The sequence below is a fragment of the Ananas comosus genome, linkage group 19 (assembly GCF_001540865.1).
Source record: "Ananas comosus cultivar F153 linkage group 19, ASM154086v1, whole genome shotgun sequence".
NCBI lineage: Eukaryota > Viridiplantae > Streptophyta > Magnoliopsida > Poales > Bromeliaceae > Ananas > Ananas comosus.
Window position 1 is genome coordinate 6,203,043 of NC_033639.1, and position 11,653 is coordinate 6,214,695.

Genomic DNA, 11,653 nt, shown 5'->3' on the forward strand with positions numbered 1-11,653 from the left:
CAGTTTCTCCTGAAACTTGACGAGTGCTTATGTAATTAAATTACACACATAAACATCATCAACAGAGAGTTTAGCTACACTGCAAAAATCTCAGTTCTTACACGGTTGGGTAGCCCCCACAGGTACCACTCCGGAGTCGAGCTTTGTGCGTTTGCTTTGATGTCGTAGTGTCCTGGTTGGACTCGCTCTCCACGAACTGTTTAGTGTGGAGGTAGCTTTAACTTCGACAGATGGGATAGGTGTGTTCGCAGTCCCTGGGACGGGTATGTTTACAATCCCTAGTGAGATTGGGTCAGAATTTACTTTTTCTACAGATTGATAGGGTTAGAGCATGATAGTATAGTGGCATTTAGCTGTAGATTTGTTCCAGCCTTTTCTTGCAATCCCTGCTTACTTCTGTAGACTTGATGGGTAAGCCGATGAATTTGAGGGCGATACCCACTGAGGACTACTACTTTTTGTAGTAGTTCTCACACCCAGTTGTTACCTCTATTTTTGCAGAGCCATCGCCTTCGGCTACTGCCGTGGCGGATTCAGATCGTGGTAAAGGCATCGCAGAGCCCTTCCAGACGAGCCGGAGCTAGAGGAGTACCTTCTACAGGTAGTAGTACTTTTATTTTGAGTTTATATACATACAGATGTTATAACTCGCTGGGGCGTGTATTTTTGTACCTAGATGCTATGTACGTATATAGAACTTGTTTATATATCTGTTTTATCTTTAGCAGCTCTATACTACTGGTTGTAGTGTTGTATGTTTACAGATACTGTACAGCTTTCGCTTCATATACGGAAAAATTCCTATATATACGGCGGATCTGTTAGCGTGCCCAGGAAGACGTGTAATCCGGGGAGTGACATTCGTTATATTTATAGAGAATTGTATGCAATTAATCCTTTTTTCTTATTTACTCCTGACTACTATTCAAAATTTTTAAATATATATGCAAATTTTCATAATATCCTTTTATACCCCAAGTCTCATTAGTAAACCTGGGTAAGGGTATATTTGAAAGGATTTGTAGAAACCAAGAAGGACATACATATTTTTAAAGCTTTTAAAGAGTATATTAGATATTATTTTTTTTTAGAAAAAAATAACTATCCAAATTTGGAGACTTAATTTTAGTATCTATTCTTTCTAGTTTAACCCCAGCAAATTATTCCCTGCTCCTAGTGCATCCAAACTTTTGTGCATCAAGTCTGAATCTATAATGAATTTCATATTTTTAGAGACTGTTTGGTTTATTATAGTTACAAAAATAGTGCAGTTGGAAGTATATATAGTTGCAAATGCTGTAAACATAACTACACCTAGTCTGTTTGATTTTATGTAGTTGCAACTGCTGCAGTTACATTTCTTCTGCTTGATAGGCTATAGTTGAAATTTGTATTTGTAAATTCTGTTAATTTTTAAATAAAAATGCAAGATTATCCCTTCCGAGCATAACATAATCATGTTTGAATTATTAATTAAGACTTTTATATATTATAAATTATATATGAATTTAATGAATTTTAAATGTAAATATATTATAGATTTGGTCAAAACAAAAATTTAGACATTATTAAACTATCAGACTGGGAAAAAAAAAAAGGGTGTATAAAAATTTTTTTTTAACCCTAACAGACATTATTAAACCCTACCAGATTTTATGAATAGGTATTCTTGAAAAAATAATAAAATAAAAAAGAGTATGAAAACAAAAATCGCATTTTATTTATTTTTCTAATAGGTGAACCGACTCTAGCCCAACTACAGCAGTTAGCACTGCAGCCCAACTGCTGTAGTTGGACCTTCTCATACATATGCAACTGCAAGAGTTAGGCCTAATTACACCAAACTAAACAAAAATTTACTAGATGCATTCATTTCTAACTGCAGTACAGTTGAAAATGCACGCAACCAAACAACACCTTAATGCAGCCATCAAATTTTTTAAGTAGAAAATGTTGCAGGGTAATGGTCATGAAACAATCAAAAACAAGAGTGGTGTGGGGATTATGTCGATGAACCAGGTGTAGGGAAAAAATTTTCATATAACTCAAATCAAACTATTTGTAAAGTGAAACAGCTGCAAAAACAAATTTTTTAAATATTAGATAACAATTTCTAACTTTCCCAAATTTAGATTAATTCTATTTAATTTTATCCTTAAAAAGATGATTTCTAAATTTGCCCAAGGAAATCCTCCTTATTTCGGTAAAATGAATACCATCTATGTAAATATATGAATCCGCAGTTCGGATTCAGGTGGCAACGAGGGGCAGAGGCGCGGGCGCGGGCGCACACGTGGGGCGCAAGCGTGCGCGGGCAGGCGAGCGGGGTCGAGGCGCGAGCGGGGGGGGGCACTCGCGTGGGAGTAGGCTCGTAGGGTGGGTCCAATGCAGGTAAGACCCAGCCGAGGGCTAGGTAGGCTGGCAAATGAGCGAGGCGGCTCGCATTCGACTCAAGTTCGGCTTAATATTCGGCTCGCTCAAGCTCGACTTGAAATTAAATGAGTCGAACTTGAACAAAAGAAAATGCTCGAAATTCATTTCACCCCAAGCTTGAGTATTACTCGGCTCACTCGAATTAAACTCGAAAAGCTCGAATATATATATATATATATATAGCTAGGCTGGTATACAATTGGTAGCACGGAGACCTCCGTGCTACCAAATTGTTTTCAATGATGCGGCTTCCAAATCGACGATCGGCTCCATTAGACTTGATCTATAATATTTAAAGTATTTGGAAATTAAATTTCATTATTTTTCGGCATCATTTACCCATCAAACGAGTAGTCTAAAAATGAACGGCTGAAAATAAAAATCTCATAAAAAATAACGATAAAAGACTTGAATTTAAGATCAGAGGTACTGATCCTTCTCTAAATAGTAAAAAAAATTTTCTATAAAAATTTCATTAGATTTGAATTGTTTTATACCATTAAATTCACAAATGTATCACATCTACCGTTAAAATTGTTAATTTCGAGACCTTTTGATCACTAGCCAAATGATGTCGAAAAATTATAAAATTTAGTTCCCAAATACTTTTAATAGTGTAGATCAAGTCTAATGGAGCCGATCGTCGATTTGGGAGCCACAGCATTGAACATAATTTGGTAGCACGGAGGCCTCCGTGCTACCGATAGCATACCAGCCTAACTCATATATATATATATATATATATAAGTATTATAATTTATTCTATAGAAGAGAGAGAGAGGAAGAGGCTACTAAGCTATCGGAAGCTACGGAGCCTCCGTGCTTCGAGCTTTTCAATAGTGTGGATTTCGGAATCAATCGATTCGCTCCGTTAAATCTTATCTAATGAGTATTTGAAAGTACCCCTATGAAACAATAAACTTTTGATTTTTACACGACAATCATCATTCCTAATGAGAAGGGTAAAATCAACAGGTAGACAAACACATTAATACAAAATAACAAATAACAATAAATAAAGATAAATATGATCTTGTTTGTATATATCATACAAGCTTATACATCCCAAAATTTCAAACCGTGAATTAATAATTATAACCAACACGTTAACACTTGGAAACGGCTCAAATCCTACTCGGCCATTATGAAATTATGTTGATTATATGAGCCATTAGAATCACTCAGATAACGCAAAGATATTAAAACCAACCAAAGGAAAAATATAAAAATTTATTTAATACTAGTACTCCAAAATAAACATTAGAATCTACGTTTAGACGGAGGCCCGATCGACATTCGAAAGTGGCAACATGAAAATGAGATGAAGCACGGAAGCTCGATCTTTCGGAGGCATTAATAGCCTCACGTATATATATCATTATATATATAATATATTATTATATATATATATATATATATTAATATATATAATATATTATGATATTGGCTAGAAATCTGCTCAAAACTACAAGGTGTGGTGCTTTTGAGTTTTTGAACTATTACATGCGAGAAGACTGTATGGTTTGAGTATGAGTGGAGGTGGTGTAGGGTGAATAGTGTCTAATTAGTATTTAAGGAGTAGATCCAAGGGCTAGAAACATAGGAGCCTAATGTTAGTTGGTGCTTTCTAAAGATATTCTAGCTCACTCATCTCCTCTCCTCTTTGTGTCGTCTCTCCCTATAATAGTATAATAATATATATATCTATATATATATATAAAAGTAGGTGCTGGACTACTAGAATAGCGTGACTAAGACATGTGCGATTGAAGTTTTGTCCTTCGCCCTTGATAAAAAGTGTGCGGTAGGCATATGTAGCCCATAGGTTGATGGATGGTTATTGAATAATATAATTGAAATCGATGAAAATGATAAATAGAGTAAACTACGGCAGAAATTGATATGGCACCATGTACTATCAATAGTACAATGAGGAATTTTACTAGCTAATAGTAGCCCAGTCAACTTCTGCTCTCTCTCTCTCCGACCCCTCTTCAGTTCTCTCTTCTCTCTCTCTCTCTTTATATATAATTATATAATAAAGTCCGCTGCGATCTAATTATGCAAAACCAAACACTTGTGCTAGGCAAGTTTTTTTCCTGTCTGTTAAAAAGTATCCCTTGAATTATTTTTACCCGTAGATATACCTGATTCAACTCAACTACTCACTCAATCCTAGGGGCGCTCAACACATCCTAACCTGCATATTTCTTAATCCAAGGGCTAAAAAACTAATAGCACCAATAACTTGGTGCTATTGATAGTATTCCAGCCTAGTTCTATATATATATATATATATATATGTGTGTGTGTGTGTGTGTGTGTGTGTCCACTCAACCCTAGGGGGCCCACATCATCCTAACCGCACATTTCTTAATCCAAGGGCTAAAAAACTAATAGCACCAATAACTTGGTGCTATTGATAGTATTCCAGCCTAGTTCTATATATATATAGGCTAGGGCTACTATACTCATATGAGTATAGAGCACTTTGTACTCATAAGTTTTCGGTCGTTCGGATGAAAAAATGTGCGGTTAGGATGAGAGTGGTTACGGTTAGGTTGATAGTGGGCCCCCTAGGGTTGAGTTGGTAGTTGGTTGAATAGTATAATCTAATGGATAAAAATGATTAAAAGGTAGATCTAACGGTCAAAAACTTATGAGTACAAGAAGCTCTATACTCATAAGAGTATAGTAGCCAGACTCTATATATATATGTGTGTGTGTGTGTGTGTGTGTGTGTGTGTGTGTGTGTGTGTGTGGAGCTACTATGCTCTACTATGCTATTGTAAATATAAAGTAGTTGGTGCTTCCAATTTTTTAGTCCTTTGATCAAAAATTCCTTTGATCAAAAATTCTACAGTTGGGATGATTGCGGTCCCCTTAGGGTTGAGTGGTCCCCCTAGGATTGAGTGGTCCCAATTGGTTAATAATATTAATCCAATGTTTAGAAATGATCGATGGGTTGATCTAAGGGCTAAAAAATCGGAAGCACCAACTACTTTGTGCTTCCGATAGTATAGTAGCTCTACTCTATTGGCGTGTTTGGTTCATAATTGGAATAGGAATGGGAAATAGAATTGGATTGCTTTGAAATGGGAAAGGGAATGACGAATCATTCAAAAATATTTTGTTCATTATTGGAATAGAAATCGGAATGAAAATTTAAAATTTTTAAGAGAGGGTTTTAATTAAGAAAGAGGAAAGTGATGAAGGAAGAGAAGGTAAGTGTTGGTGAAAGAGGATTTTGAATAGTTTATTTTGAAATGAGCCAATCCGGAATTCAAAGCCAGATTAGATCATAAATAGATTTGGTCATTCCCATTCCGGAGTGGAATCGGAATCGAAATCTAATTCCTATAAAACAAACGACAACTATCGGAATCAATAAATTCCATTCTGATTCCGATTCCATAGTTTAAAATAGGTGAGCCAAACATGACATGCCCTATATATATATATATAGGCTACTATACTATCTATAGTACCGGAGCTCCGGTACTATAGTCTTGTTTTCGATCTTAAGGTGTTTAAATTAACGATCCACACCGTTAAATATGATCTAGGGTATATGAAGTTCTTAGGAATAAAATTTTAGTTTTTTTCGATATCGTTTACTCAGTAAATAAATTATGTCAAAATGGACTGTGGAAATAGAACAATCTTTAAACTTTAAGCATAGGACTTTTAAATTCAAGATCAAGAATGTTAACTTTAATCTAGATAGTTTAAAGTATTTTCTATCAAAATTTGAAGAAATTTAGATTCTTCTACATCGTTAAACTCCAAACTCGCTATAGTAGCCATTAAAAATTGACAAGTTTGAAATGGTTTGATCATAAAGTAAATTATGTCGAAAAAATATAAAATTTTATTTCTAAATACTTTAAATACCCTAAATCAGTTTTAACGGTGTGGATCATTGATTTGAACACCCTAAGATCGAAAATAGGACTATAATACCGGAGCCCCGGTACTATAGAAAGTATAGGAGACTAACTCTATATATATATATAAGTTGAGCTAGAATACTATCGATAACAAATGGGCTACATTGCCACCCATTTGTTTTCGATGATAGAGCCTCCAAATCGACGATCGGCACCGTTAAACAAGATCTATGCCACTTGAAGTGTTTAGAAATCAAATTTCAAATCTTTTCGACATCATTTGCCTAATGTTAAAGAGTTTCAAAATTTGTAATTTTAATGGTCGATATGAGGCTTTTTCTCGTTTAACAGTGTAAAGATATTCAAATCAATTGAATTTTTGTTAGAAAATTCTTTAAACTATTTAAAACAAGATCTATACTCTTGATCTTGACTACAAGACTCCTATCATCATTTTTTAAAGAATATTCATTTTCAGCCATTCATTTTTGTGTCCACTCGATGGATAAGAGAGTAATATCAAAAATGAATGAAATTTGATTTCTAAACACTTCAAGTGGTATAGATCATGTTCAACGGTGCCGATCGTCGAGTTTCGGAGGCTCCATCATCAAAAACAAATGGGTGGCAATGGAGCCCCGTTTGCGACCGATAGCATTCCAGCTCAACTATATATATATATATATATATATATATAATATATATATTATATTATATATATATATATATTATATATATATATAATATATATATAGGCTAGGCTACTATACTATCTATAGTACCGAGCTCGCGTACTATAGTGTTTGTTTTCGATCTTAGAGTGTTCAAATCAATGATCCACACTGTTAAAAACTGATCTAGTATTTAAAGTTTCTAGAAATAAAATTTTATATTTTTCGACATAGTTTACTTTATTATCAAACTATTTCAAAATTGTCAATTTTCAATGGCTATTATGCGAGTTTGGAGTTTAAAAGGTGTAGAGAAGAATCTAAATTTCTTCAAATTTTGATAGAAAATACTTTAAACTATATAGATTAAGGTTAACATTCTTGATCTTGAATTTAAAAGTTCTATGCTCAAATTTTAAAGATTATTCAATTTCCACCGTCTATTTTGATATAATTTATTTACTAAGTAAACGATATCGAAAAAAACTAAAATTTTATTCCTAAGAAATTCATATACCCTAGATCATATTTAACGGTGTGGATCGTTGATTTGAACGCCCTAAGATCGAAAACAAACACTATAGTACCGGAGCTCGGTACTATAGATAGTATAGTAGCCTAATTCTATATATATACAAATATAAACTAGGCTAGAATACTATTAATAGCACCAATGACTTGGTGCTATTAAGTTTTCTGCCCTTGTATTAAAAGATGTGCGGTTAGGACGACGTGGGCCCCCTAGGGTTGAGTGGGTGGTTGGTTGAATAGTATAATCTAACGAGTAACCCTTTCAATCATTAGGTAAATGATATCGAAAAGTCACAAAATTTATTTTCTAGATACTTTAAATATGCTAGATCAAATCTAACAGAGCCGATCGTCGATTCGCAAGCTCCATCATCGAAAACGGCTTAGGAGCACGGAGGCCTCCGTGCTCCTAATAGCACACAATACCTCTGTTAGATTTGATTTAGCATATTTAAAGTATCTAGAAAATAAATTTTGTGACTTTTCGATATCATTTACCTAATGATTGAAAGGGTTCAAAATAAACGGCTGAAAATAAAAATCTCATAAAAAAGTAGTGATATAGTGTTAAAATTTTCTATCAAACATATTGATCTTGCTGTAAATAGTATAAAGAATTTTCTATCAAAATTTCATACGATTTGAATACTTCTACACCGTTAAACTTGCAAACGGTATATATCAACCATTAAAAGTTGTTGATTTTGAACCTTTTCGATCTCTAAGAAAATGATACCGAAAAATTACAAAAATTATTTTTTAGATAATTCAAATACGCTAGATCAAGTCTAACGAAACCGATCGTCGATTCAGCAGCTCTATCATCGAAAACGGCTTAGGAGCACGGAGGCCTCCGTGCTCCTAATAGCACACAAGACCTACTATATATATATATATATATATATATTAAAAATTTATATATAAATATAATATATTTTAATTATATATTGACTAAGTGTATAATCTGAGTTTAGTTAAAATTGGAACAATATTGTTGGCCTATAAAAATAAACCCAATAGGCAAATAAAAAGGCAAAATTCTACTAAATTTACACTCTCTCCCTCTCTTTCTTTCACAGAGCTCTAAATCTCAAATCTCTTTCTCTCTCTCTTTCTTTTTCTCTATCTCTCACAAGCCTGAAGACCCCCAAGTTACTAAGTAACAGTATGCTCCGCCGTTACCTATTTCGCCATTAGTTGTGTGTTTGAAAAAATATACAGAATGTTTTTAAGATAAAAAATTATTATTTATACAAAAGTTTGATTTTAGTTATATATTATAAAATAGTTTATTCCAATATTATCTTATATAATTTATTCATTTTTTGACCGCATGGATGAAATAAAATAATATAAAAATTGAAGGCAGAAGAAAAGACATGCGAGACTAAAAAAATTAGATATTTAATTCATAAATTATTTTTCTTTATATTATAGTACCTTATTTTTTATAATTATTTTGTATTTTGAACTATTAGACATATTTTTGTATCAAAGTAGATAATATTTTATACAAATTAAACTATTAATCTTACGATATTGAGAATTTCAAGCGGCTCATTTAGGACTCGAGCTCGCTCGACTCAAAATTAGGCTCACTCGAGCTCGGCTTAAATTAATTTCAAACCCAGCTTGAGTCTAAATTTAGGCTCGAAATTAATTTCAAGCTAAATTTGAGCCAACGCAAGCTCGCTCGAGCTCGGCACGTTTCCACAGAGGGGAGGGATTTTTTTTCCCCTTTCTCTTCAATTTTTTTCTCTTAATTTTTAAGTCCAATCTAATTTTTTATTTTTTACTATAAAAATTTAAAATATATAAATAACTTTTAAATAGTTTAGATTGTTTGTATTAAATATAAATTTTAATTTTATACTATTAAGTATTTAGATATAGATTGTACATTAAAAAATAAAAAAAAGATTGATGGCATTTAAGTTAATTTTATATTTTATAAAATTTAGTTGCGAAAATCGCATAAAATATACTATCTAAATCTGTAAAACTGAGTGATACATTTGGATTTTTAAAATCAAAATACCAATGACTGACACAAGTTAATATATCAAAAAATTGAATAATCAAAACAAAATTTTGAAAGATTGGATTTACACTTTTCGTCCTTCAAGCTATAAGACGAGTGACACTTTAATTTTCGAACTTTAATATGTTATAATTTAAACTATGAAGCATATAACACTTTCATTCTCGAACTTACAATATAAAGTATATCATTTTAGTTCTCAACGTTTATTGCTGCTATAAATATCATTTATTATTCGTCTGATTTTCACCCTTATTTTTTTAATCCTTCTTATAATTTATTCTTATATTTTAATTGCAACAATAATTCCTTATTCTTCACTTGTTTATTTTTACGGAATCGTCCCACCGCAATGCGCGGTCCTTCACTGGTGTAAGTTATACTACTACAAGTTCCTAAACTTATAGACAAATTTCACTTCCGCGCGTTCTCGAACTTTTACTGTAAAATATTCAAAACCCCAAGCTTTTAAGAGTGCTTTCACCTTAATCCTCAAGATCAAAAAGAAATTATTGCCTCTGTTTGGTGCGTGCATCTATGCCCCACAAGTATATTCATTATTATCTATTTCATATTTTTCAATTCAATTATCTTATTTATAATTAAAAAAAAAAAAAAAAAAAAAAACTGCAACTTAAATGAGTGGGAGGTGCTGAGATATGACATGAGATATGATATGATATTGAGGGCAGAAGCATATGGAGCACAGATTATGGAAGCACTAAGATCAGGCAAAATTTTTCCTGCGGTGATAAATAAGGATAAAACACCACATCCAAGAGTTGAGCGTGAATACTCTCAAAAGCACCAAGGGTGGTACTTTTGAGTTTTTAATCATTGGATAGAGAGATGTAGGGTTGAGATGATGGTGGTAAATGATGGTAGGTGGAATAGTGTTTGATCTAAAAAGTATTAGTAATTAAGGAGTAGATCGAAGGACTAGAAACTTAAAAGCACCAAGAGGTTGGTGCTTCTAAAAGTATTCTAGCTCAATTCCCACATCCAATATCTAAGTTAGAAGATCAATGAATAAAAGCGAGCCAAAAAATATTTTCCGCATGAAGAATAAATTTTCGAGCATTTGGACGCTCCTAAAATAATTTTCGCAAGGAAAATTCAATTTATTATTTTGCGCTCTAAAAAGTTGGAAAATGAAAAACAAAAGAGAAAAAACATGCGGCTCAAGAGCTTGGAGCAACCACGCAGTCCATAAGTGACCATAAGGCCTCATGGACCGCATGCATGAGGAGCACATGCGTAGCCTCATGGACCGCGTGCAATTTAGTACAACAAAATACTGGACTACATAAAAGTAATATATATTTAAGTTTTTAAAGAATACAAATTTAAATAAAAATTAAAAATATTTTTATATAATTAAATAAAAAATATAAATTAATTTTTTTCTACAAACCAAACACGTGTGCTATGAAATCTAATTTTTTTTGTTTTTTACAACAAACCAAACCTTAAAAGGCATAAAAAAAAAAAAAAAAAAAAAAAAAAAATCATGNCTTAGCTAAAAGTTTGGGAATTAATAAATAAGGACAAACAAAAAAAGATAAAATATTTCAAATAAAAATTTGGGGTGCCCAATATCTAACTTGGCTAAAAGTCTGGGTATATACTAGAATTGCAATTTTCCTAAAACTCCCCCATTTGAAGCATTTCACTTCAAAGTCAAACACCTACAAAATAGAGATAAGATAATTAAATGCAAATTTTTAAACCAAAAAATGAGAAGATAAAACTGAGCTGAACCACAGGATGGCGAATTGAAACTTGCCCCTGAATTTATAATTCAAATTCAAATTTCAAATTGAAATTCGCTATTGAAATTAAATTCAAAAGACAACATTAAAATTTTAAATTTTGAATCTTTAAATCAACATTTTGAATCTATAGTTTGGATGCAAAGTAAAATTCACATTTTGACTTAAACATTTTAGTTTAAATTTAAATGCCCAATTTAAACTTGAAATTTGAATCTAAAAAAAATTTAAATTTAAAACTAAAATTCCAAAGCTCAAATTGAATTCACAATTTGAATTCAAAGTTCACATTGAAGTTGACAGCTAAAATTAATA